Source organism: Corvus brachyrhynchos, unplaced genomic scaffold (assembly GCF_000691975.1).
Source record: "Corvus brachyrhynchos isolate BGI_N302 unplaced genomic scaffold, ASM69197v1 scaffold319, whole genome shotgun sequence".
NCBI classification, from domain to species: Eukaryota; Metazoa; Chordata; class Aves; order Passeriformes; family Corvidae; genus Corvus; species Corvus brachyrhynchos.
In genome coordinates, this window is record NW_008246065.1 from 869,278 (window position 1) to 896,814 (window position 27,537).

General features: G+C 38.5%; 1 long non-coding RNA gene across 2 annotated transcripts; it reads left to right on the top strand.

Annotated features, from left to right (window-relative positions):
• Positions 1–10,754: 10,754 nt before the first annotated feature.
• Positions 10,755–25,510, top strand: LOC108449774. Of its 2 annotated transcripts, none has more exons than XR_001866061.1 (2): positions 10,755–13,249; positions 17,999–25,510. It is a non-coding gene; the product is annotated as an uncharacterized LOC108449774 (long non-coding RNA). The 2 variants fall into 2 exon arrangements; XR_001866060.1 differs by having other exon boundaries at positions 10,761–13,266.
• The last annotated feature ends 2,027 nt before the right edge of the window (positions 25,511–27,537 follow it).

The following is a 27,537-nucleotide window of genomic DNA, read 5'->3' on the forward strand; positions in this document are numbered from 1 at the left end:
CTATTTATACATTTTTTTCTTGAATAATTCATCCTTCTTCAGTCCCCAGTGTAGTAAATTATAATTTTTGAATGTGGTGAGTAATCAGTTTTGCTAGATTTGTGTTGCATATAACAAAAAAGGCAAAAAAAAAAAAAAAGAATACATGAACACACCTGATGACTTTGTAAGTATTAAAATTATTAAAACAATTTCCTTTTCTCAGGATCCTCAATCATCTCATTTTGTCTTCCAGTCTTGCAATTTTTGACTCTTAAAATTCATATTCTCTTGTCTTCTGCTAGTGAAAAATAATGACTATTTTCTAAATAGTGGACATGAGATATCCATTATTTCTACATACCAAAATGGAAGGCATACTTTAGTAAAATAATGAAAAAAGTACTTGTTTTTGGTTTTTTTTTTCCCCAGGTAGTTCCAAATCTGTGGATCCCCATTTTGCCCAACAGTCATGAAATGTGGACATGATTTTTGGGTTCTGGCATTCCATCCAACTTTCCTACACTCAGGTGGAATAAATTAAATAAATGCATTCTGTGAGCCAAATATAAAGTTCATTTATGCTTAGTTTTCATCCTCTGTGATTTTTTTTAATTCTCTTTTTTTCATGTTTCTCCTGATTCTCCCTCTTTCTTCTTCTTCATTCTTCTTCTTCTTCCTCAATCTATTTTTCTTTTTTTCTTCCTTCAAAGAGTTAACATCTCCCAGCCCCATTTTCTTGCTCTGGATAATCAAAACATATTTACTGGACTGCAGTTTAGGTTTTGATGAAGAAAGGGGATAAAATTCCAGCTGATGTTTTCAATTCTGGTATTAAGAGTTAATAGCAGTGATCTTCTTCATGCTCCAGCATTGGAATTGAAAAAATTTTGATTTATAGTGGTACAAAAATATCAAGGCATTCTCCCATCAATATAATCCCAAAATGACCTCAATTTCTCATTACTTCCAAAGGGACTATGACTTGCCCTGCATTGTAATTTTTTTCCACTGTAAAGAGCAGTTGAAAGGCTCTAATAAAAAAGGAGGCAGGGAAAAAGAAGTTCTTTAGATTTAGAGTTGCCAACAGAGGGTTTAGCAGCGGAGTGGAGAAGGCCACTCAAGTAAGGGAGTAATCTTGTGACTTGTTTCAATGCTGCTTTAATTCATGGATTTGGGCTGAAGATTCCCGTCCCTGCTTTCGGGACTAGGTCCTTTAGATCCTGGCCCAGAAAACTTGCTTGGGTTTATTATTTCCTTGCTTTTGAAGGGAGCTTCTGGATATATGATGAAGATAATATTTTGTGGTATATTTGTTGTGATGTGAGGGTATAGGTATTTATTTTTAATGAAAAGCTGCAGTTTTTAACTGCAGTTTGACAAGCTGTTCATGGGCACACCACTGAATCACCAGTGGACTCTGAAGTACTGGAATGCTTCCATTAGTGCAGTTTTATGACATAACAACTGTAAATTTTAATTATTGTGATAGTTTAATTAGTGACTTCTTGAGGGGCACTAAGATCTAAGTTTAAAAGGTTTAAATGTAAATGTACACATCTAAAGCATAACCTCAGCTTACTTTGGAGGGTAAAAATATAGTGATGGAACTTTAAATATAGTGGTGGAAAGATTTAGCAAACACTGTAGAACAAATACATCATTTTATAGGTATAGAAGGTGCATTTTTTTCATCTGCAAGTACTCACAGGTCATGAGCACTGGATATTTGCTCAGAATCTTCCTTTCAGTGAATGAGGACACAATAGTTTTCTGCAATTGTATGAGCTTCACAGACCTGGCAGAAACAGCAATCTGTAACTTTGATTTACCAGGGTTAATCTGAAGGGGAAGTTCTGTGCTGGAGGACTTAAGCCTTCAAAAAAGTGAGAGTGTGCTACCTGCTGTAGTAATGGTGATCCAAACCATGGAATCATAGAATCACTTAGGCTGGAAAAGATCATTGAGGCCAACAACTGACCCAGCACTGCCAAGCCCAACATTAAACCCTGTCTCAGACTCAGGATGGAAAGGAGTCCCCAGCACAAGTCCCTGCAAGGCAGAACTCCTTATTTCTTGACTGTGGCACAAATCTGCATCTCCTTTTGAATTTTCCTTGCCTGTCAAGCTATCCAAAGAATCAGAGAAATATTAAACTCTTGTCAAGAGAATGGAAAAGTAAAGCTGAAGCTTCAAGAGTTTTCCTTCTTGACAATAAACCTATTACAGCAACTTCTTTTGTATCTGGAGACAGCAAATTGGGCTCAGAAAATGTATGAGCAGCCAGTCTGGTTGTTTAAAGTATCTGATTCACTCTCTGAAGTGTAAAGTACCTTGAATAAAGAAATGCCAACAAAAAACATACAAAGGAATCAAAATCAGGTATTTCTTAAAAAATTGTAGCTCTGTATAGATGATATTGATGCATGCAGATAAAAAGGAGAGAGTGAAAGAGAAAGAAAGGCTTAAGTTCAGCTCCTGAGTTGTAACTGGATATTGCCATTATGCTTTACAACTTTGATTGTTCCATCCAGCTCTTTTATAAAGCCCTTCTGCAGCAGTCTGACACTTTTGATGTTCGAGACACTAGACATAGACAAAACCAGTCCTGTGCACAGTGGGCACCTGTGTTACACCAGCACCTTGCAGTATTTACATAAATATTTTAAAACTTAGAATGCTTTCTTTACTCAAAATAGGTGTTTTTCAAAAGAGCTACAAGATGAAAGGGACAAAAAAAAAAAAAAATAAAGCTCTTTTTCCTTTGAAGAAAATATCGATTTCGAAGGCACACAAAGATATCACAGTCTAAATTGACATGAAGATAACAGTTCCTAACCAAAGCAGCACAGCCTAAGAACAGGAGCTCTTAGGAATCATCAAAAGAAATGCACATATATCAAAGAATTTGAATATTACAGAATGTATCATATACACTGCTTTGCATATATGTTTGTTATGAAAGTATTGGCTCAAACTATTGGATGAATCAAACCTTGTCATGCCATATGGGAAAGCCAGCAATTATTTCATTTACTGTTATTTCCTGCAACATATCAGTAGTGAAATAACTGCCAGAGCAAGCACCATAATATCTGCTATTTAAAAATTGCATTTTGTGTTGCCTCTGACAGGACAAAGGCACCAATGACATTCAGGGCTATTTCAAACCGTAACTGAAATCCTTTAGAATTAAAATTCTGCAATAAATCCAAAAGATCTGGGCTCTCTCCCCAATAACTTGTGTGTCTTCAAAGTAAATCAAGTACCTTAAGTGGGAGCCAAGAACCTCCCAAGGTGATTTTGAGTTCTGCGTGACCTTTCCCAGCCAGAAGTTTGAACTGTGAAACATGAACATAAATATCCCCATATTTTGGAAGTATTTACACATGCTAAGAAATTTTAGAGCTTATCTTACAAGTGTACATAATTTTTAATAAATTTATGTGTCTACTTAATAGATATGAAAAAATGTAAGGCAGAAGTTGTCATTCATATGTGGTCAATGTATAATTTCAGTAAATATAATTGCTTTGTTTTAAAATTCCTCTCTGTTTCAAAAAATAGTTGAACTAACAACTTGAAGTGTCTCTATCAAAACTGGAAAATGAAGGGTTTAGATTTAATTAATTACTTCACTGAAAGAATCTAATTTCTGGGAAATCTATTTTAATTTTCCCTGCATTGCCAAGCAGTAGAAAGGTTTTTTTCTTCAGGGAAAAAAAAAAAAAAAAGAAAAAAAAGAAAAAAAAGAAATTATTTTCCACAAAAATATAGACTTTGCCAAATCAGAGATTTCTCTATGAATTACCAGCTTCTTCCCAAGTTGGCAGATCTTGGCATACACACAGGGAGTAGGGGCAGCTCCTCTGCTCAGACAGCAAACCACCTCACATCTAACCAAGGGACATTACAGTGAAACATTCAGCTTTTCCTCCCTTTTTCAACATCCCCCAGCCCCTGCTCTGTATTTTACCTTTGTGTGCCAACAGCAAAGCAGAAGAGAGGCTGTCCCTGCAAAACAAGCAGGATTTTGAGTCATGGCAGCCTTTGTGTGCCAACAGCAAAGCAGAGGCTGCCCCTGCAAAACAAGCAGGATTTTGAGTCATGGCACAGTGATAAAAACTCTGAAGGCTGTCACAGGATGAGTAGAATAATGTCCCACAGGGAGATGGAGTTGCACAAGCCACATTTTATCCCTGCAAGACTGTGCAACAAAATGTAAGAATCACTTAAAAAATGAAAGTGGGGTGGGAACTGCATAGGGTGCTGAAATGGTTTTGTATTTCATAGCATTTCTCGAGGAGAAAAGAAAAAGGAGACAGCTCAGAAACTCACAAATTATTCATTTCAGGATCAGGCAAAATTGGAAAATCTTGGGGCTAAGGTGCTGTGCTTTTGGCTGTGATTATATCAGTGGAGCCTGTGAGAAGAGAAAAACAAGTTCTGTGGTAAATAGAGGGGATCCCAGCAGAGCAAAACCTCGGTGTAACATCTGTGTTTAGCATTCTGCTCTTCTGGAGAGCTTTTCATGAGCAATGCCTAGGTGAAGGTTTTGCAAACAGAGCAATATTCCAAACCCTTCTAGCATGTGTTACCTACGGGGATTTATAGGGAGCACAGCTTCCCAGGGGTGGGGTGTGAGTGTGAAATGGTGCTGAGCACGTGGTGTCTGTCTGTGTGTTTGGGGAGGTTGTTCTAGAATGTGTCTGGGCTGGTTCTCTGGACTGAATGCCTCTGAGGACACTCATTAGATGAGTTTTTAATTTAAAAGAAAAAGATCAATAAATGAGTATCCAGTTTATGGATGAGGTGAGTCTCCCTGTTAGTTTCACCTAAGTAAAACTCAGTTTCTGTGCTCTGAGACACGACATCAACCAAAATGTGATAAAAGGGAGTGATCTGGAGATTCTCTGATGGAGCTGGTGCTAACACAGTACTGAGGGCACAGCTTCAGGCATGGAGCAGTAAAAGATTCTGTATCCATTCAGGCTCTCAGGTTCCCAAAGCCCAGGGCAATTCATTGCTGCCCAGCAAATACTCACTGGAGCTGGCTTGGGCCATTTCACACCCTTTTGCTGTGACCTGGTGCTTTGCTGACTCCATCCACTCTTCCACAAAAAGCAGGGAGGTACCAGAGAGGGAGATGATGGACAGTCCAATAGAGCTTGTTCGTTCACAGTTTACTTCTCTAAAGCCCTTTTCCTGTAATTATCTGTTGACCAAATGAGAGTAAAAATGCTGAAATAGATGTCTGAGGCAGCTGGAGTGATGATTTGAAGACTGTCAAAAAGAAATGTTTTTCCTCATTTATATTTGGGCTTCCTGTGCTTTGTTCTTACAAACAAACTGCACTTCTGAAAGGAGGACACCGTTAGTGAAGAAGAGCCAAAAAGCTGATCAGGAAATGGGATATTTCAGTGTTATATACAGGTTAATTCCTATTTTCCATCTAACCTTATGCAAACATCTCAGTTAGTGTCTGGCATTATGTCTGCACCAAAAACTGAGTAACAAAAGAGGAAGGAGTTCTGAAGGATTTATACAGATCTTGTTGATCATCCAGTTATAAAAAAAACCAAAAAACAACCCCAGGAATATTTGGTCTGTGATGGCCAGACACCTTTTTGAGAATGGCATAAACAGCAACCATCATTACCTCTTCTGCAAAAAGGAAAATCACACTCAAGTGCAGAGAGAGGTTAAAGTGACAGGTCAGAAGAGGCTCAGGAGACAAGAGGGAATCTTTCAGAGAGGTTTAGCTAAAGCCCTGGGATTGAGGGTCCAAATCCCTGAAAGAAGATGAGAGCAAATGCTGCTCTAATGAGCTCTAATGCCAATTATAAATGGCATCCTCTGCTTGGTCATGAAACTGCATGTGGCAGGTGCAAGCAACACGTGGGCTTTTTAAATCATCTGGATTTGTTCCACAGAGAAAAAAAAATACATCCCTATTACTTCTTTTTATGAGCTCCACCTCTGGTGCCTTCTGCTTAATGATCAGTGCAGTATAAAACATCAGTCACTGCTACAGAAAGGAGCACAAACAAGCCATGTTACTTGGCTGATTTATTCCCAGTGTGGCTGCAGGAGGGAATGTAGGAAATGCCTCTTCCTTGCCCTGTTAGAAGCTACAGATTACAGTAAGCACATTTTCAGTGTTTGCTCAGTGCCTCTCGGCTCAGGGCTGTTGGTGTTTTCAGAGAAAAGCCTCTTGCATGTATTCATAACTTCATTCCTTACTGAGACCCCCTCAGATCTGTGTCAGTGAATGGCTTTTTAAGAGGTTGATACTATCTAAAAACAGGCCTTTGGTTTTTCAAATAGGAATAAATTTTTCTAATTCACTGAAGAATGCTTTCATTTCACATTCATGGGACTCAGAGAAAGGAGAGGAGAAAAATTACGTAGGCGTTTTCTCCTCAGTGTTTCCAACCTTTAACATGCTTGAAAATGCACCAGTAAACAAAGCAACCTACCTAAAGTGCTTTAACAGTTGCTAAAACGTTTTTTGTCCCCTCCTGCACTAACCCACACACATTTTAGAGACCTTTGTGGAAAAGTCAGCTCACATTTAACAGCAAATGATGTTCCTTTTATGCTCTTTTACAAGTTGGATTTCACAGGAAATTCTGTGGAGTCTCTTCCCCTAGAAGCTTCTGCTACTTTATAAATTATATTTGGCCAAACCTACTCCATTTCTGCATTGCACAAGTCCAGAGAAAAACTTTATTCAGTTTTTTTTGCACTTCCATACTGTAGCAGATTGGAGATCGTACAGCAGTTAATAAGCTAATAAATACAACATGAAAATCTGCCATGCACTCTATTCATCACTATTTACAAATCCTATTACAAATAGCTCTTAGAGAATAAAAATTAAATCAGTGGCTATGTCTTATATGGTGTTATAAATAGGAACAGTCCTAGTCCAGAAATTTTATGTTTATATTGGCAGGTCAGAGAAGAAATAGGGAAGAACTAATGTATTATGTCAGGTATAAAAAGAGGCTTTCTGAAATGCATTTTTCATTTAGTCCAGTTGACTTTCCTAGAAATTGGGATCTTAAACAAACCCTAGGTCTGAACATTTATTCAAGAATCTGAATTCAACACAGCATTCGTTTCAGCCAATTTGGCATTTCATATGTTGTATAATTTCAGATAGTCATTTACACTCCCTTTACAGTCAGTGTAGAAGAGCAGCAACTTCAGAGAGGAGCCCATGCTGTCTATTTAGATTTTATGATGGGATAAATCTCTTTATGAGGTGTCCATATGTGGAGATATAGTTGAGTGTAATGCTGTTCAGGACTACAAAAATAAAGGCAGAGGAACAGAAGTTAATGAAAATATTTTAAGACCTTATTTCCCCGTGAGGATTAAAATGCTTTCTAATTTTGTCTTTTTTACTTTTATTATTATTTCACTTTTGCTTTGTTTTAAGCTAGTCTGACAACATTCATTAGTCAGGCTTAAAAATAAATCCTCTGTGAAACATATTTAAAAATATGCATGGATTTTATTCAATCACCAACTTACATGTCTATTTTATGCCACCTAGGCTCATGAACTTGGCACTAAGAGTGACACTGCACTTAGAAGAGGTACTTAAAGCTAACTAACCACCTCTTGACAGAGGATGCAGTCAAGCCTAGAGAATTCTGCTTTGTCACAGATTTTAGCAGATCCCAAACATTTTAAGCACACAGAGCTTAGTTCACAAATCACTGGGAATAATTAAATGTTGCTGTAAAAGGAGATAGAATTCCAAAAGAGAGCTAAAATTCCTTTTGAAGATTGCCATTTTTAACATCAGCCAATCTCTCCCCTGGCAGGGACACCATTCAAGTTCAGATTTTAGGCAGTCACTGCTTCTCATAACTTGTTGCTCAGTTCACAGCCCCCGTTTCTCACCAGGACCCCCAGCTTGACCCAAATGAGCCTTTTCCTTTCAAAATCAATGCAACATAAATGTGCAGTGGCACCAGGCAGACTCTTATCTATTATTCATTTGGAAGGTGTTATTTTATGATCCTTATATCAGGAGGGAAAAAACCCAAAATTAAATATATGACACTGCCCATCTCCTTGTCCCTTTCTCCAAAAGTTTCAACTCCCCCTCTCTAATGTTCTGTAAAGTAATTCTTACACTCTGAGTGGCAGTCATGCTGTTTTCAGAGGTTCCATTCTCGCCTGCCAAAGGCTAAAAATATGTCTGGTCACCAGTGCATCCAAGGTAATCCTATTCATATGTTGATGGTCCTTGAAAAGCCCTTCATTCCAACCTGGCAATGCCTAAGAGTTACCTAATTCCCTTTGATTCTGCTTTTCCAGAATAAAATTTTCCCCATAGTCCTGACAGCATCAAAGTAAAAGTGTAAAACGAGCCAATGTTCAAAAAGATGAATGGGTATGATGAAGCATATCAATCTTTCATGAGAGTAACGCTAAAATTCACCCTCCTGCCCCACAGCTACTCATAAATTATGCCACTGGTTTGAAAATAACAAAATTTTTTAACACAGAGGCTTGGATTCTTTTGTATTTTCACCACAGGCACCTGTTCTCACAAGTGGGGGTTATAGGCTCTGCGCCAGAGTGGAATGATCCAGCGTGGTGAGGGAGAGGGAGGCAAGAGAAAAGAAAGTTATTTGGATCATGGAATATAAATTCCTGAAGCTTAATTCTCAGTATTTGAGTTCTAATTAAAAGAGGAAATTTTGTGAAATGCGGGAGAATCCTGAGCATATCCCCTCTGAGGGGGACGCTCAGGGCCAGCTCCAGCCCAGTGGAAGAATGTCCCTTCCCACTGGGAGAGATCCCAAACCCTGCTGCAGTCAGCCCCAGCCCCTGGGAACTCCTTGGTGCTCAGGCCTGCCTGATCTACAAACCACCCTCGCTCACTCTGACAAACTTTTCATGCAGAAAACAACAGCTTCTCTTACAAAAGACAGGAATATGTTGTGTAGAAACGCAATGAAGGATATAGCTCTGAAAAAAACCAGATGTAGTACACTCATAACTAACTACAATCTCTTAGCTCTGATGAATCAGTACAGAAACTGGAGCTAAAAGACTCTATAATATTACCAGAATTACATACTGAACTGTCTAAAGGCTCCAAATGGTTTTTTTTCCTGCTCCTCACATATTGGCTTCCCCAGTAGCAGCTCAGATCTGCAATGATGCAAAAATTAATAATTTTCCACATGTGAGCTTCTGTTCCGTTCATCCCTCCCTTGCCAGGGAGTGAGACTCTCTCAGAAAACCCTGGGATCCCACAAAAATGAACACAGGTTATGAATTATTGAAAACAAGTATTAATATCTACAGAATTAATAATATATGTTGAGGCAAAGTTTCATTATTTTTCAAACTTCTTTTTTGTAACTTGACTCATTGCTCTTTGCATGCAAAATTACACTACAGAAACCACATTATCATCAACTAAATACTGTTTCCACAAATCCAAACATTAACTCACTTTTTTTTTTTCTGTTACTTTGGATTAGATCCATGGAATCCACCCTAGCAGGAGTCATTTTATTTTTAATCATCCACCAGAATTTTAAACATCCCTAAAGTTTTAGACAGAGAACATTGGGGGGCAGGGGGGGGAAGTGCATTTGGATAATTTACATTTGAAAGGTAAAAAGAAATGGAAAATTAGCCAGAGAAACCATGCCAGTGAGTCTAAATTGTTTTTTTGGTGTGCAGCAAATGCTGTTGTAGTGATGGGTAGCTGAGGATGGGAAAAAGAAGTGGTGAAGAGGGATTAAGGGGATGTCAGTAGGTGATAAGGCTGATTGCACGTTTGCTAACAGCAACATTAAAGCTTTTTGCTTTGTCATACACAGCTCTGGAAGCAGGACCATGTGACAGCTCCCCAGTGCAGCCTTTTCGGCTCTTTGTGGAGACACAATCCTCTCAGGAAAACCAGCATCACTCTGAGCTTCAACATTTGGCAAGGATCCCAGGAGAGGAATTGTGCTAAGGGAATAAATGATGTAGGTTTGGATAAACACGTTTAGAACCACGTGTGCTGGTACAGCAGAGCAGGGAAGAAGTTGCCATATGTGAAAATACTTTTGGATTAGACTTTTCCCTTCAAATAACATCATAACCTCTGTTTTCAAGATTGTGCACAGCCTAGAAAATCTTCTAAATTGCTCTCTCATACTCAGGTCCAAAGAAGGCCCCATGATGTGACCACCACAGATCCGTGAGCCACAAGTCCACATTTTTAAAGCAACCAACATGCAAAGGCTCAAAAACCATCTCAGAAGACAAGAAGAAGCCAACCCAAGCTGACTCTGTTAGCAAAAGGGACCATCCCATCCTTCCTCTTGATCCTGCTTCCACACAATCACCCTGAAGTTATTGCTGGTATTCTGTGGCCCACGGGATACTTTCAGTTGTTTCACTATCCCAATGAAATCAAACCATTTAATTTTTGGAGGTTACATTTCTGGTTTGATGATTCATGCAGAACTGCATGAATACTAATGCTTGCTCAAAGAAGCAGGAGGGAACTCACAGCTGGACAAGGTCAAGCAAAAAAACCCCTTGAGACGATGAACCCAATTACAAAACTGCACCCTGATAGTCTTAAAAATGCCTTTATTGTGAGTAGTAAAGCCTTGAAACATTGTGCATAGCAATCTTGTGGCCACAGAAAATCTCAAGTAAATAATTTCTAAAGAAAAAGAGATTTTAACACAGAGATTAAATCATTACATCTTTCATTAAAGGAGTGGTAATATATGCTGCCCTGGATCACCTCACATCAGAGACAGGCATAAAACTTACAGCTGCATATTCAAATTTGGGAAGTATTTAAATTTTTATGTAGCTTGATTGCTGTTAAAAAATGTTATGAAAAGAGGTAGTGTTTGATGGACATTTTAGCTGATTTTTTTTGTGCAACAGCTGTGTAAACTCCCTGTGGGACAATCAAAATAAACAAATACAAGGACCAATATAATTTCCTGAAGTGCAGTGAAAAACACAAACAACATTTCAAAGAAAATCTTTGCTTCCCAGACTTAACTTTGCTGTGGACAAAGTAAAATACAACAGTTGCTGCAGCATGCTCAAGATTTCTGTAGTCTGAGAACAGCTTTGAAATATCACTTTTGTGCTATTGAACAAAATGTTTAAAACAAGCTTTCTTTAGTATTGTAAGCACAAAATACATGGGACCCTGGTTTTAATAACAAGCTAGCTTGGGTTTTATCTGTTTTGAGTTGTTGTGTCTTTATTTTTCAGTAGCTAAACTATAAATTGATTAATTTAGACACTTGATTCTGGGGTGTAATGGTGAACCTAAAAACAATTAAATAAATTCAATACCGTGGCATTCTAGGCTGGTCCACTTTGCTGTTGCTCAAATAAAAATATGTAAGTGTATGTAGCCAGCTTAGCCCTCAGTAACACCATCATTTTGTCAATGAGATACAAACAGGGCTTTAGAATAATACTGAAAGTTAATCCCATAACCGAAATTCACTGGTCAAATTCCAGGAGAGTATTCTAAATTCTGCGTATGGACGTAACAACACACAAGAGTAGAACCACAATTTAAGACAAATAAAGTAACTGGAATTTTTTTTTATTAACAAACTGCAGAGTTAAATAAAGATGTATTCAAGGCCTTATATGTATGTATAAATTAATATAGAATGTAGATTTAGTCTGCTGTTATCAAAGTGCACAAAGCAATAAATGAGACCGAAAATCAGAAAGGACAAGATTTATTATTGAGGTCCAATTGAAAGCATAATCCAACAAATATAGCTGTAGCTTTTCTGTATTGCTACACCGCAATGTGTACAGAACCAACAGAAAATATTTTTTAAAGGTCAATCAAATAAAACCCTTTTGATTCCTTCAGTTGGGAACACATTGCACTGTTCTAACAGACATACGAAGAACTCCAGCATTATGTTTAGAGGTAACCAGATCCTTGAAATGCATGACCTCTGACAATTTTACCAGTATTTGACTGCTCCTATTTTGAAAAATCCCTTCTGATAGAATTTTTCTTTTCTTCAAATTAATGATCCAGATCTGCAAAGATTTTCTTGTAACATACATTTGTACAGTGGCTTCAGATCTCCCTGAATCAAGATAAATGTTTTATAGAATCTGTTTCCAAGCTGCAAATTCTTTTGAGAATTGGCAGAGTCAGGGACTTCATAGAAGCTAAGCAGGGCAGGCAGATCTCCCTGAAATCAGATTTGTATGTCTGGATTTTGCAGTGTAAAAGCAAAGCACCTAAGAAAAGACAGCAAGTCAAGAGGTGCTACAATCTCTGTGATGTACAGTAAGTTAGCTTTTCATACAAGGAGTATTGTTGTGTTGAACCTTGATAGTGTGCCCCAGTCAAACTATCTTTAGCTATTCTTAGCAGAGCCCTCAGAGTGGAAACAGGCTGGAATTACACTCACCTGCTTCACCTGGCTTTTCCACCTTCAGCTAAAGCACTTCAGCCCCAAGAGGGGTTTTAAGCTCCAGTCTGAAGGTTTGAGGAAAAAGGTGAGGCAGGCTTAGATCTGCTCTCTGTCCTTTGCTGGCTTGTTGTTTGTATTTCCTGAACTAACTTGGCTGCTGATCACTGGAGGGGTTTTGCTGCTGCCATCATCTCGACACTGCTTGCCTGGATCAGGAGTCCCACCTCTCAGAGCCCTCAGGAATTCATCAAGGACTGAAAGGTAAACTGTGCTAAATTGGGAAAGAAGAAGCTGAAAGACTAAATACCAAGACAGCAAGGAATAGATAAAAAAGGACGGTGCTGCACTGGATTAAACCCAATCATATTATCAGAAAAGTGTGTGTGGAGCTCATGGACAAAATAGAGAAACCAATCAAACAATGTGAGATCTCATGCACAGCAGTTGCAAAATGTGTATGTACTGTCTTATGCAAAAGTTGTAAAATGTAAAAGTAGAGTAGTAAAATGTAAAAGTAGGTAGAATGTATAAGTAAGCAAAGTGTGTAAGTAAGGTGTTATGTCAAAGTTGTGAGATGTGTGAGCACAGGGGTATTTTAAAAAATAAGACATTCTGCATAATCATATTGATTCGTTGATCAGAAAGCATACCTGCAGAGTATCTCACTAAAGATGGCTCATTCGAGTTACTTGCTGCTTGGACTGAGTGGCTGTAATTCAAGATCAAGTGTGCTGGACTCCAGTGGACAGTGATGTATTATATTCCTGTGAAGAGGAAGACAAACCTCTGCCCCTTCCCATCATATTCAGTTTCAGGTCTACATATAAAGAGGGTAATAAATAAACAAAGCAGCTAGGAAAGAAGGGGCCAGTATACTGATAAGCACATCAGCTTTTCAGCATGGTGCTAGCAGTATAAATGCCAATTTTTGGGGGTTTTTTAATGGGAATTAGGGGAATAGTTTCCCTCCAAGACGATACTTTAACAAGGCTCAGAATTTCTTCAGGATGATCCTTCACCAGCAGGATTTGTGACTTTCTGTCCACTGGTAGTCTCTGACTTCCTGTCTGCAGGATCCCCAGCTTGGCCAGGAATTGTGTCCTATACCTGAAAGCAGAGCTGGTTCTGTTTATCAGCTCAGTTATTTCCTCAGACTTCCCTGGCAATTCCTTCAGCTCTGCAGTTCTTCTTTCCAAGTACCTTTGCCCCTTTGGGTCCCATCTGGTTCAGTATTTATTGATTTGGTTGGAAGGTTTTGACTTAGCTCCTCACAGAAGAGACCAGATATTCAAAAACCCCTCTTGATTTCCTGCTGTCAAACACACGCCTTCTTCCAACCTCAGTTTTCATCAATCCAGCAATGCCTCTTGCTGCATCCCTTTTCCAGTTCTACTCTCTCATTTCAAAGACTCTGCATGCAGTCCCTGCTTTTCTTCAGAAACTGTCTAACCATAATTTGATTTTTAGGTTTGAGGGGATTTTGTTTGTCAGTTTTGAGCTGATGACTCTAATTTTTTTTATCTGCAGTTTTCTCTTATCCCAGGCCCTTTTAGAAGGATTCCCACCTACAGTGTGAATTTTAAGATCTGATTATACTGCTGACTGTTCTATTTTCATCTAATTGTCTTTAAATTGATCCTTACCCTCTGGAACTCAGTAGAATCCTATATTTAAATACGTGTCCTAATGCCCTTTAACGCCTTGGGGTAAACTTTACCACTTGTTCTTTTGTATTTCTCTCTTTTTGACTGGCTTGTCAGTACCACTACAGAGGCTGTCAGGACCCACACAAAGCACGTGCATTTTGTGAATTAATATTTATAAAGACAGGCAGTGGGACGTGATTTTCATGAGAAAGGTTTTGTGCTAAACACAAAGTGGTTTTGTGTTAAATTGTTCATCAACAAAGAACTAATGCATCAAGGAATGACCTTTACTTGCTCATCTATGCCATCAGTCTTAATTTAGAAACCCAGCAATGCCCTTAAACAGGATAATTATGAAGTTAAGCTCACACATAAATCTTCAGTGTAAAAATTAGGCATATGGGCTGAGGGATATTTTAGCTTTCAGTTTTCGTTCTATAGCACTTTGTTAGCCTAGCAAGAAGAAACTGAGGAACAGCTTGTAAATTCAGGGGGCGTCATCCTGAGTCCTCTCTTGAATTCAAATCAAGGCCAAAAAATCTGGGACAGAAATACCTCATTATTTCCTTAATTTTGCAAAACTCTGAGTACAGGTTTGGTGAAGTCTCATTGCCTGCTCTTGTGCTGTAGAGAGCCTGGGACTGAGTTGTCACAGCCATGTGTGAGTGACCTCAGCTCCCATCTCCCAGTGCCTTTCTGGGATTCCTGAATCCAGCCTTGATGAGAAAACTGATTATGCTTCCCTACAGAAATACATTTTCCTGAGAAAGGGGATCTAGAAGCAAATGGGGCTCCTTAAATAGCATTTAAATGTTGTAACATTTGATGTTTCTACCCTGCAAAGATGAGATGGTTGCTTGTGAAGCAGCTCCTTAAATACACATTACACCTAAAAATGTACTCCACCAAGGGCACTGAGGATGGGTCAAAGCACAGGCCGTGTGTCCAAGGAATCACTGCACGTGCAAACACTGTCAGCTGAGGAACTTGCACTCCCTCAATCTTTCTCAACTGCCCAGTATTTATTCAGTGATTCCCACTTTTGTGCCTGTGCCTTTTCTTCTTGTCCAAAAGGATCTGTCCACCCTTTTGTGATCAGATTCAGAAATCATTCCAGAAGTGGTGTTTCAACTGCAGGTACAGTATTTCCACACACGGATATTGCTGCAGCTCTTTCTTTCAGCTGCCTTTTCTCCTCAGTGACCCTGAAGAAGTTTAGTTTTAACTTACAGACTCCAAATGAGTTGGCTGCAGAGCACTGGGCAAGTGTTAGCTTCAGAGTCACTCTGAGCCTTTGTAATTTGCTTTTCACGGTAGAAACTTTCTCCTTTCATCCAAGAAAGAGTGATATCCCCCCCCCCCCCCCCCAGCTGAACCAGTAACACCAGTAGAATCAGACTTTCACTGATTGCCATGTTCCTGTGATTAGGAAAGGCTGCATCCTGTAAGTGAACACAAACACTTGTACCATTAACTCATTAATGGAAATCCATCAGGTTCTACAGAGACTCTGTGCTCCATCTGCAAATGCAGCTGATTGTGCTGTCCTGCACAGACCTGCCAGGTCCCCCTTGCAGACAGCAGATTTAATCAGCAAAAATAAATTGCTTGGGAATTAGCTCTGCAGGAAAAGCTGGCTCAAAAATGGATCAATTTTATTGTTTCAGAGAGTTCATAAGTGTATCATTTTTCCCCAACAGACCCTTCTCTCAGGGAGATATTAACTGCAATGGAGCAGGCTCAGTCATTCATATCTTTATAAGATGGGCAGGCTTATCACCATGTGAGACGGCTAAAATAGGTGAGCTGTGGAATCTGTGAAGGGTCATCTATCATAATGTGCTGGGTAACCTTCACAAGCATGCCTAAATCTCTTTGATTAAGAGCTTTTCTTCTGTAACTTGTGATAAATGCTGGAATATTGATTTTCATAAGCCTGTTACTGAAGACAGGGAACACATTCCAAAGCGGGAATTGAACAGTAGCTAAAGAGAGAAAACTTCAAGCTTTCAGAGAAAAATAAACAAATAAATAAATAATTGCCCACAAGGGAGAAGAAAAGAGAGTTACTTTTTCCAATGTCATTATAAAAAGGTTGTAAATGCCTCGGAGGAAAAAGGTACTTTACTTTAAGATTACTAAATTAAGTAAAGGATGTAAGAGGAAAATGTCTTTAGTATCGAAATCTGTGGATTTTCTACAGCCCATAATATAAATAGGGACCCAGTCCGCTAAAAAAAGATATCTCTTACAAGTATGACATTTCTTCTCTCTGATTTTGTGCAGCACGTGTCTGTAGCAACATTTAATACGACAAGAAGTTGTTTGCTGAAGATTCATGCTCTTTTAAAGAGAGCCCTCTAGGCATGTTTGGAAAAGTTCCACAATCTGATTGCTGGTTTCTCCTTTTACTCCAGAAACAGAGGGATCCTCAGTGCTGACAATCATTGTGTTCAGAAAATAAACTGATTAAATTAAACAAAACAGAACATAGAAACACAATGAGATTGCAGAAAAACCAAGTATTGGGACTTGAAATGATGTTTTTAAAATATCCACAAGACTTATATTCTGCTTTTTTGTTCAAACATCTGTATGTTGCTTTGTATTTTTTCATAGAAAACAGGGAATAAGCATTGATAGAAACACCTGTATTTTCCATGAATCTAAATTTCAGAAGCAGAGAGAAGAATTCTGTCACTGTTTTCCATTCTCATGTTTATAACTTTAGAGGTCTCAGTTACCCAGTTAGATATCAGAAGGAATAACATGAAGTGTAGATGATCAATTCCCCATCAAAACCAAGACACATGAAGGTTGGTGGTGCTCAGCATTTGGAGTCACTGGTGCTCTCCCAGCTGTGCAAAACCTTTTATTGCTATTCCACCAGCTACCCTTGGCTTGCCTTCTCCTATGTCTTCCAGAAAACCAAGGTGAGATTTCTCATGACATTGATCCCAGAATCAGAGGGGACCTGTTTTGATAAAGCTTCATGCAGAGCCTGATGACACCAATGGAAGAATTTATTTTGGTTCTGACAAGTTTTGTATTTCATCTCCAATGTATCCATAGAGATATCTTGTCTTCCTCTCCTGGCAGGTGCTGGCTCAAGAAACAGCTTCAACATTACTACTCTTTAAATATCAGAGAAACCTATTCCCACACAAGTTCCAAAATTTCAGTTACTCATTCCAAATAAACTGTGGGCTGGATCTTTCTAGTATCAATTCTAACTGTTGGGTCTTATACAATCCATTAAAATTCTCATTTCTTTTCATTACAATGGCTTTCTTTTTTATCTTCTGTTCATTATGTATATATTGTTTAGAGGATAGCACTTCAATCTTTCCCCCATTTCTAACAGTGCAGTCATGCTTATCCACTACAAACTTGATTTAATTTCTTAGCAAGGGCCACAGGGAAATTCAAGAGGTTCTGTTCATTATCCTGCCTTGTAATTATGTTTCTAACTCTGTTTTCTAAAATAGCTCCTAGATGCCTCTTGTTCTGGGACTGGTTTGAACCTGAGCCGTGTCTCATTATCTGACATGTTTTTAAACTGCTGAAACAGATAAACTTGGGAACTACTCACTGTGTGTCCAGTAATTTTAAGTAGGAAAAGGTGAGAGGCAGTGCATTCAAAGGTGTATGAATTCCAGGCTGGATTTGGTTTTTTTGAACTTTGTGATATTATTGCTAGCACAGAACAATCCATACAGATTCATCCACTTTTAATAGCACTGCTTAACTCCACAGCATCCATCACAAGGACAGTATGTACTTGATTATATTGGTGATGTATGAATTTTCTAATAACGTTTGGAAGAGCTAACGACTAACTGGCTAATTTTGTGGTATATGAGGGAGACTGAGGTGTTTTTCTTCAACTGGCACTAATTTCCAGTCTTCCCTTTGAAGATAACCCTTGGAACAGGAATCTATTCCCCACTGAAGAGCAAATTCAACTTAGAAGACTGCACCAGGTCATGAATTCCTGAAATCTATAGAGCTGCATGAGGAGATGACAAGCACTAGCAGTAAAACCTCTTTGCTGTAAGAAAGAGTTCATTGCTGCCTAGAGGACTCCAAACTACAGAAATGGGATAAGAAAAACTCTCAAGGGAAAGAAAATTTGACCTTCTGATCTTCCTTCTCCTGGGCTGATGAAGAATCCTCTTGGTCAGTGCTGTGACAGTCCTGAGAAATACTTCAGCCTGGCATCCCTCAAGTGTCCACTTGCCATGACACAGATTAGATCATTGACAATTTTTCTATTTTAAAAGAATTGTCTTTGCTCTCTAGATCTGTACAACCTGTGCACTGCTAAAAATGAGGAAGGAGACAGGGGTTGGTCAGTCGTCACATTTTTCTTGAAGCAGTCATCAAAATTGGCATTTATTTTTCTCCCTTTGTGCTACTTTCTGTAATGGCAAATCTTCAAGCATCAGAAACTGGACTGAAAACAATATTACATTCTGCCTTGAGGTATATTTTTCAGATTAATACCACCTATAAAAGAAATAGTAGCTTCTTAAATTACTGACTCCAGGCTTTGTACAAAATGCAGCTCCACAAGCAGCTCTGAGTTTTGGTGGCTGTTGGTGTAGAATAAATGCACTGTGCAGGAAGCACCTACTAGGATTTGCAAAGACTCTTTGCAACAGCTTCAGCAATAAATAAGTAGTATCATTTCACTTATGTTTTCTCCTCTACCTCATCTGACCCAAACTCTCTGACACCAGGAAATTGTGGGTTAAAGAAAAGAGTGAGTTAGGTATATCCTGTTTTATTTTTCTGCTAGAGCTATTCCACTCCATACCTGATTCAATATTCCGTGTTTCTTTGAGATGCATCTCAGACTCAAATCTTTTGCCCTGAGAACACTCCAACCTATAGGCTGCAGACTTAATTGTGGATATCTCCATTTCATTACAAATCAGCGAGTACTTCATTAATATTACAAACCCCTGCAGCTATTTCAAAGTTCTCTGCAATGATTACCTATAGCCCCCTGAGAGCACTTTCCTGGAATATAAGAATGTGGTGTAGACCCTTTTTCACAGGAGCTAGAGGAAGACCTTCTCTCATACCTCCAAGATGTGTTTTAAGAAATACGCTTCATAAAGCAAAGGCCCCTTTGCACACCTTAATGGGTAAAGTATACAGAAAAAATTCCCTAAGTGTTCACAACCATGTATGCTGGAAAAAATTTATGGTCATCACAGAAAACAATTCAATAAAAGCAAAATATGACAAAGGACACTGAGTAAAACACTAGGATAGAAGCAACAAAAATAATGTGAATACCCTCTTCAGTCCCTCAAGCCTTCTTGCCTGTGGCTAAAACTCATCATTATTTCCCCTGGAACTGTCCTTACTCTCCTGTTCTTGACAAAAATCTATATCATGGTTTTATCCTGATGTTAATATATTTGAATTTAATGCCAAGAGCACTAGAGTGGGATAATGGTAATTACTTGAGTACTTTTGCAAAGGTATGGTCGTGAATCTACCAGTAGCAGTAGCTGCAGGTTTTTTGTGTACAGTTTTGAGAGAACAGTGAAGAATCTGCATGAACAGCTTCAAGGTGAAACAGTTCACAATCCTCACTAGATTTTCACCTATTGCAGACATTTGTAGTTTAAAAGAATCTTGAAACTGAGAGAATTAAAAAGTCATCCATCTGCCTATGAAAGGCTGACAGGAAATTATATTCTTCTAAATAAACAGTTTTAGTTCTGTGTCAGAAGGCACTGTGCTATGCTAAGAACCACTCTCTAACCACTAAAAATCGAGGATTTCTCCCCAGGTTTGAGTGGGAGTTTTACTCCTTGTGTGTGAAGGAGTATCAGATCCATTTGTGACCCATGCCAGGTCAAGGTGCTGGAGGTGCTCCTGCCACCCTGCTACACTGAGTAATGAAATACCTTCATCAGCACTCCTGGCTTTGGGGAACATGAGGGGAGAATCTGCTGACATTTGGAGAACAGCAAGCATTCCCTTTAATATTTTATATATTTGTCAAACAAGTAATTAAGCTGTTTTGTAAATGTGCTGTAATCATAATAAATACTCAGTGGAAGGCCTCAGGTAATGAGGGTTGTGCATTGCTGGGAATGGGCTGACTGGGTAAGATACAGTCATTTGTAGATTAAGTCTCTAGAATTCTCTCAGCGTAAAAGGACGGGCAGCTCTGGAATTTATTACCTCTCACGAGAAAATGAACAGAAGCCTTTACACTCTCCCTTCACAGACATTTTTTTCCTGTGTTTTTAGAAGGTAGTCTAAATATTTCAGAGGTTATTCACATTCCACAAAGTCAGTGCAGTTCCAGTTGATTTATTGGAAGGTTAACACATCTGACTGTGTTCTCAGTGATATATTCCTGAATACCTGATATGCCTGAATGCAACTTTAATTCAGAGCTACATATGTTTTGAAGAGAGACATTTTCAAAACAAGAATCTAACAAAGCTCATTTGAGCAAACAGGGCAGGAGTCTGTGGCCCCTGCAGTCATAGATTCAGAATTGAATGAATGTAGATGCCCCTCTAAATAAAACTGAATTTATCAAAACAAAACTGTGGATAGAGCCCCTGAATAGTTCTTGGTGTCTGGTATAAAGGCCTGCCTGGATTTGATTTAGCAGATAGGGAAGAAAAAGGCTCCCTGTGAAACCAGTTGATTAAAAGCCATTCATAATGTGATAGAGAACTGAATTAATGAAATAATGCCTGAAGTGTGAGAGCTGTTAATATCACTTTAAACAAAACTATCACATAAAATATTCATTAGCACACAGAAAATTAAAAGATAACATTTGATTAATCTGTTTAGTCTCTAAACAACTAATTAATCTCATTAATATAGTCAACATTTTATGATAGATAAGAGAAATTATGGCAGCTATATCCCCTTCTATGTTTAGGGACAGCTAACAGATATTTTAAAATATCAACTTTTGCCTGGATATTTCTGGGATGTCTTCATGGAGAAGAAACAAAGAGCAGCAGTTGCCTGGAAGTACAAGGAGTGAGCAGAGCTGCAGGACAGCACAGTCCTTTTAACAAGCTCCGTATTCACACGGATTTATAACCTTATTATTGAGAGGTCTGGAGCCACAGATACAGCTCAGAGCTCATACAAGAAAATTGGTTTTCATACTTTCCTTCTTCTGTACATTTAACAGTGATTCTTTACCTATTTTTCTGTCTAAACTTCAGCTGTGCCACGATTCCAAATGATTAAAGCCTTTCTGTACAGTGCAGTCAGAAACAAGACATGAGTTAGGGTTTAAGAGTCCTAGCCATTGTAATGTAGGCTAGGCTTGTTCCTGCTGCTGTTTTCTACTGATTGTAAGGGGAAAAAAATATCAGAGCTCCACTTAAAAATATTTTTTTGGCAAGGAATTTAAAAGCTAGTCATAAAATGCAGTGGGTATTGAAGCAATACATCACAAATTGGCTTAATGAGGTGCCATAAATATGTATGTACCTTGTAAAGACAGCTACCCAAAGATTACCTCTTTCAAAAGCAGCCCTGTACTAGTATCATGGGAGAGAGGCTGGTGAATCTAAGGATGGTTTGAAAACTAGATATAGCATCAAACTTTAAATGTATTTTTACACATTAACATTTTCCCAAACTTTATTCCAGTTTCCCATTCATTGAGTCGTTACAAGAAAAGGACTGCCTTGAGCAAGAAACTTCAGAGTTTTCGTGATTTGTCAACATTTTTTAACTCCTCAAAGGTGCTGATTCGGCAAAACAGAGAGGAGATGAAAAATTTCAAAAATCAAAATACTTTGTAATTATTCCTGACTTATAATTATCCCTAAAACTGCTTGGTGTTCTCTGTATGCCTTAAAAGAGCCCATGTTAAAGTTCAGATACTTTTTCCTTCTGGGGAGAAGGGAAAGGAGACAATTCTTTTAGGTGGAACCCAAAATGAATGCTAAAATTTGCCCTCATTGACTACAGTTTAAATGCACTCAGTCATTTCATTATCTCCAGTGGTGTGAGTAATGTCCTACTTTGCTCTGGGTGGAATTAATTCCCACACAGGCAGGGAAGTGCTTTGGGTTCTTTGAATGTGCTATACCCAATGGAAAAGCAAAAAGCAGAAATGTTGTTGTGTCCCTAGGAATCAGAGGCTCAGGAAATAATCGACTCCCACTAAAATGGTTTTATTCTGTTGCAAAAATAAAGACACTGTACAATTCAGCTTAAGATATAACAACCCTTACAATACAAACAAAATTTCAAGCAAGTAATATTGTCACTGACTTCAGCAGAATTAATAACTGCCCGAATTAATCCATGAGTTAATGTGCTTTTTTTGGATCAAACCCTAAGAACTTTTGACACACCTCTCTCTGTAGGAAGAAAACTTGGATTAGCTAATGTACCCTTGTTCTACTAAAAATACAGCCATTAGGACATTTAAATTAAATATGATTAGTGAGCTCTGATTTAAACCTCAGTATCTGTAGAGTTTTAATTAGACTACAGTAAGTGAAACTCATGTGCAAGTTTTGTTAATGCTGCAGTGCTCAGTGGCCATAAGTGTCAAAACCCATGGAATGAACCTCTCTCCATGTACAAAGACTCCAGAAAACTAAACCAGGAGCAAATTAAAGAAATAAAATTGTCTCATTATGGATCTGTCATGTAGTTAAAACAAAATGGAGCCTCTCTTACACCAGCAAATCAGTTCTCCCTTCCTCAGTAAGGGAATATTTTCTGCCTCTCTAAAATTGCTTCAGTGCCAAACACTAAACTCAGGCAACACTAATAAGGCCAAAAGAATCAAAGATGAAAAATATTTCTTGGAAAGCACCATCTGTTATCAGTCTACAAGAGGACTTGTAATTTGTGAAAAACAAGAGTGCTGTCTGAAAGGGGCTGCTTATGCTCATCTGCTACGTGTTTCCAAGCACTTACTGAAAGCATTTCACTTTAGTATGGGAAGCAATCACTGAAGTATTCCAGGCTGCCCTTTAAAAGCAGTGATGCAGCAAACCTGTGACAGAGAAAAACAGAGACTTTTCTATTAACTACTCATTGCAACCTAGCAGCTGCAGAGAGAAAAACTCAAATATACAAGACAAAGCAACTAAGATACATTATTTCTAGTAGGAGATTAATAATAAAAAAAAAAGTTAGGTTTCCAGGAAATATTAACAGCATTTAAAGAAGCTAAGAAACTTAATTAATGTGGAATGCAACTCTCTGATGCCAACCTAGAGCTTCCAAAGACCGGTATCATCAAAAGGAGAATAAATATTTTGAGGCAGTGGACTGAGATGGGCCATCAGAGTGGCAATGGATGAGTGTAATCCAAGAGCTGGAATGAACTGATTAGGAAAGAGTCCATGAAAACCTGTAGAAAATACTAAGATGTAGTCAGGGGGAAACAAACAGAACAAAGATAGCTTTTTAAAAACTTTTCTTCATGTGCAATGAGCCTGTGGCTAAACGAACTTGTTTAAAAGAATATTTTTTTCCAGTCATCTTAATCAGCAACTTCCTCAATGTTCTAAAAGCAGAAATGTCTCAATGCTCATAAATACTCATAAATAATATAAGCATCCTAATATAATTGAGTTCATTGGTTTGACAGAGGAAAGAGAAAACACATTATCCAGTGTAAGTGCTGCTGGCAATCCTATTGAAACCAGGAAGGGGGTTGTTACAATAAGGCTTTTTAATATGGGTCTAAAGCTTTAACCAGAGCTAAAAGCCCTGTGCCATATCTGTTCCCTCAGGTATATCAGTTTTACATTGACATTTATGATTTCATTATCTTCACTGGCACAGATTTAGGTGGAAGAAGGGTTTCTCTTGGCATTTCAATATAAAACACACCGCACTGGAAAGACCTCTCTGTGCAACTCTTAAATATTTCACTGCATCTATAAACACCTGAAAATGTTAGAACCCTCCTGCCCATGAACCAGGAGTGATTTAAACTTGACAGGACAACCTGCTGTCTCCTGTGTCCTTGTGTCCTGACCAGCCCTTCTGGTGCCACAGTGCAGCCTGAGTAGAGCCAACAAAACCACTATGTAGCAGTGAGATATTTGGGTTTTACTGCTTCCACACCAGTATAATATTGCTGACATTCATGTAATTACCCCTGATTTCCTCTGGTAAAAGGATACAGAACTGTGTGGAACAGATAGATAGGAGCCTCCAAATTAGGACACAATCCTTTCAAATTAAGGAAAAGTCTCACCATACTTATTTTAGACTACACACTTCAGTGGCACCTTATAAATATTTATGAAGTTCATTAATGGACATATAATATTTGAGCTTTAATTGCTTAAGGACATTAAAACTTAATTTCAATAGAGGTCATTTAACTCCTGAATTCCTAGTGTACCAGTTCCAGACCTTTAAAACTTAATGGCAGTGATGGGTTTTCCATCACAGGGTCAGAGGCATTAGCAAATGTAATTTTCCAGACCCATCTAAAATATGATTAATTCTGTCCTGTGCATATGAAATTATCTGAGTTATCAGAGTCATGGTTTGTTTAACATAGGGCAAATCCTTTAGACTTTTATCTTCTATTCCTCAAATAAACTTCTCAAGTTGACAAAAGCAATTAAACTGGAACAACACGAAGTCACATTTGGAAATTATGCTAAAATTCACAAATGAGGTTAATATTCCATCATAGTAATGGTTTCATTAAACACCCCTAAGCGCTGTTCTGTTTTTATTGTACACATTACAACACTCTACCAGATTCCAACCCAAAAGCCTTTTTGAAATTTTTGTCATTTTATATTTACAGAACTCTACTACTTGATTTAGCTGCGTTCTCTGCTCTTGAAAGTCAGTGGATTCTCTCCAATTGTTCCTGGGAAAATAAGTTTGCTGTGGTTTATTTCTTTAGCTGGAGTAGGTGGGAGAAATTTTGATGCATTTGCTTTGTTTCATTTCTACCACCAGTAAAAGAAATACATTTTTTGGCCATTTTAGCAAGCCTTTATTGCAGCTGGCTTACAGAGTTTTAGAGGTACTATTACTTCAAGGATGTAGCTCCCACAACAGTAAAACAATATACAGTTCTTTCTACCTATTTTTGTTTTGTTTTGTTTTGCAGTGCAAAGAGGGATGAAATTTAGCAAACTCTAATTTCAGTGAAGAGTTTAATGAATAAACCCTCCCAAAGGGATTCCCTCATCTTTAAAAGAAACCACCATGTTCATGACTAGATATTCCAGCTGTTTCCCACAGTTTGGCAGCATTCTGCAGTAGTGGTAGCACACCCCTACATTGACAGCCACATTTTAAAAATCACTTTATAATGTTATTGGAAAGCAGAACCTGGTCTTCTTTCTAAGGCAGATCCCCCCATGTTCTTAGTGGCTTTTTTTTTCTGGACAAATTCCTCTTGAAATAAACTGTATTTTCTTAGAACCTTTTAAGATCAGTGGGTCTTTCAATAAACCAATGAAAACCTAAAAAATTTGAATCTGTGATCAGAGTGATGGCTCTAATTGAAATGCAGCTATGACAGAAAGAGAATTGGCACGGAGATTATGAATTCTGAAGGATAGCTATGTATTAACACACTAATGTTAATTAGTCCATTACTAATTAAGTAATATACAGACATTCAAATAATATTGGTAAACGAAACGGTGTCTGAATACATGGAGGTGGTGGAGAAAACTCATGATCAACCAGTATAATGAAAAGTCTGGCAGAGCACAACTCTCTGGAGAATGTTTCAGTGGAGTGAGATGCACTGATCAGCCAAATATCAATTAGAAAGATCATCTGCTCCAACCTTCCAGTGGAAATGGGGCTGTTGCAAAGAACAGGTGGTGTCCACCATGGCTTTGTCAACACATATCTTAAATATCTCCATGGATGGGAGATTCTATAATGCCCTAGAAAATTTTGGTTTGGTACTACAGTACCTCTCTAGTGAAAAGGTTTTTCCACCATGTCCATTCTGAATCTCCCAAATTGCAGTTTAGGGCCATTCCCCTGTGCTGTTCCATCCACCACGGAAGAGTTTGGTTCCGTTGCCTTTGGCTCTTCCTGTCAAACAGCTGAAGGTTGTTCTCAGCTTACAAAAGCCCCTCTTCAGGTTCAATGCTTGGTCTAGGTCCCTGACCATGCTTTAGCCCTCAGCTGCACTCCCCCTGTTTTCCAGCAGGGCTCTGTTGATGCACAGGGCTCCTCATCCTTCATGCAAAACATTTTTGGTTCAAGTCCACATGGTCCTCATTGTCCCAGTCCTCAAGTTCCCTCTGAATTGCCTCTCAGCCATTTGGCAATTATTCCTCCTGCTTTAGTATCAACCCAAAATCTATAGAGGGCACACTGTGTTTTTTTGCTGTGACTCACGAAATATAGAGCAATGCACGGTTCTGCCTTGCACACCATTTACCCTCCTCACTGCTGCAGAGGGAATTGTCTTGCAGTCAGAATCTGAGTCACATCTGCCAGGGTGATCACAGCTGAGTCAAGGCTCCCTCTCATTACCCAGCCTGCAGGCATAATAAATGCTGAGCCCAAGGAGTGACAGCCCTGGGTGACAGTTTCAGCACATTTTGTTAAAATTTTTTAGTATGAAAGGTAGATACTGCATAATAAAAAGTGAAGTTACATTTCCAGGAAATTATTTCTATTTCTTCATAAAATTAATTTAAATTGTAATAAAACTTTTTAAAAAAATAAGATCTCTGTTTCAGTTTTTTCTAGATGAATCAATTTCATTATCAGTTTAAAGCCTATGTTATCATTTAGAAACTGAAAAAATGAAGAGTCAAAATGTAGAAGTGTCTGTTTAGTTTAAAATCTATTTCTTGCTTTTTTAAAGGAAAACTATTATCCCCAAACTGTTGACTCCACCACTGATACAAATGCAATCCTGACCCAAAACTGAAAGCCTATCAGGGTACACTTCAAGGTTCTAGGAGGTGTCTAAGACTCACAAACCCTTTTGTAACCATCCTTTACTGTCTCTTGTTTCATCCTTTTTCTGTGAGTGTGATATCTGTATGTCTGAAAAAGACAGAATACAAGTTAAGGGTGTAATGGCAGGTTGTTTCTGTAAGTTGTAGCAACCTTTCTCAGTTTTACAATAGGCTTCCTGTAGTTTTTAACTGATCCAGTACAGATTTGGGCATTTGTATCTATCTCACACCCTGCACAAGGGATTTCAGGGCAATTAACCTTTGGGATGACGTGAATAAGAATCCTCAGGGAGGAGAAATCCAGGTGAAAAAGCAAAAGCAGTGACTGAGCTGAGGCTTTGGAGCTGAGCCCTGTGCCCAGACTTCACTGATAACCAGTTTTATTTCTCCACACAGCCAGTAATTGTTGTGCCACAACAATGCCTGTTTTGGAACAAGGTAAATCTCATCCCCCTTGCAGATGGCCCTTCAGCAGCCTTGCTTTCCATACCGAAGGGCCAGTGTAATTCAGAG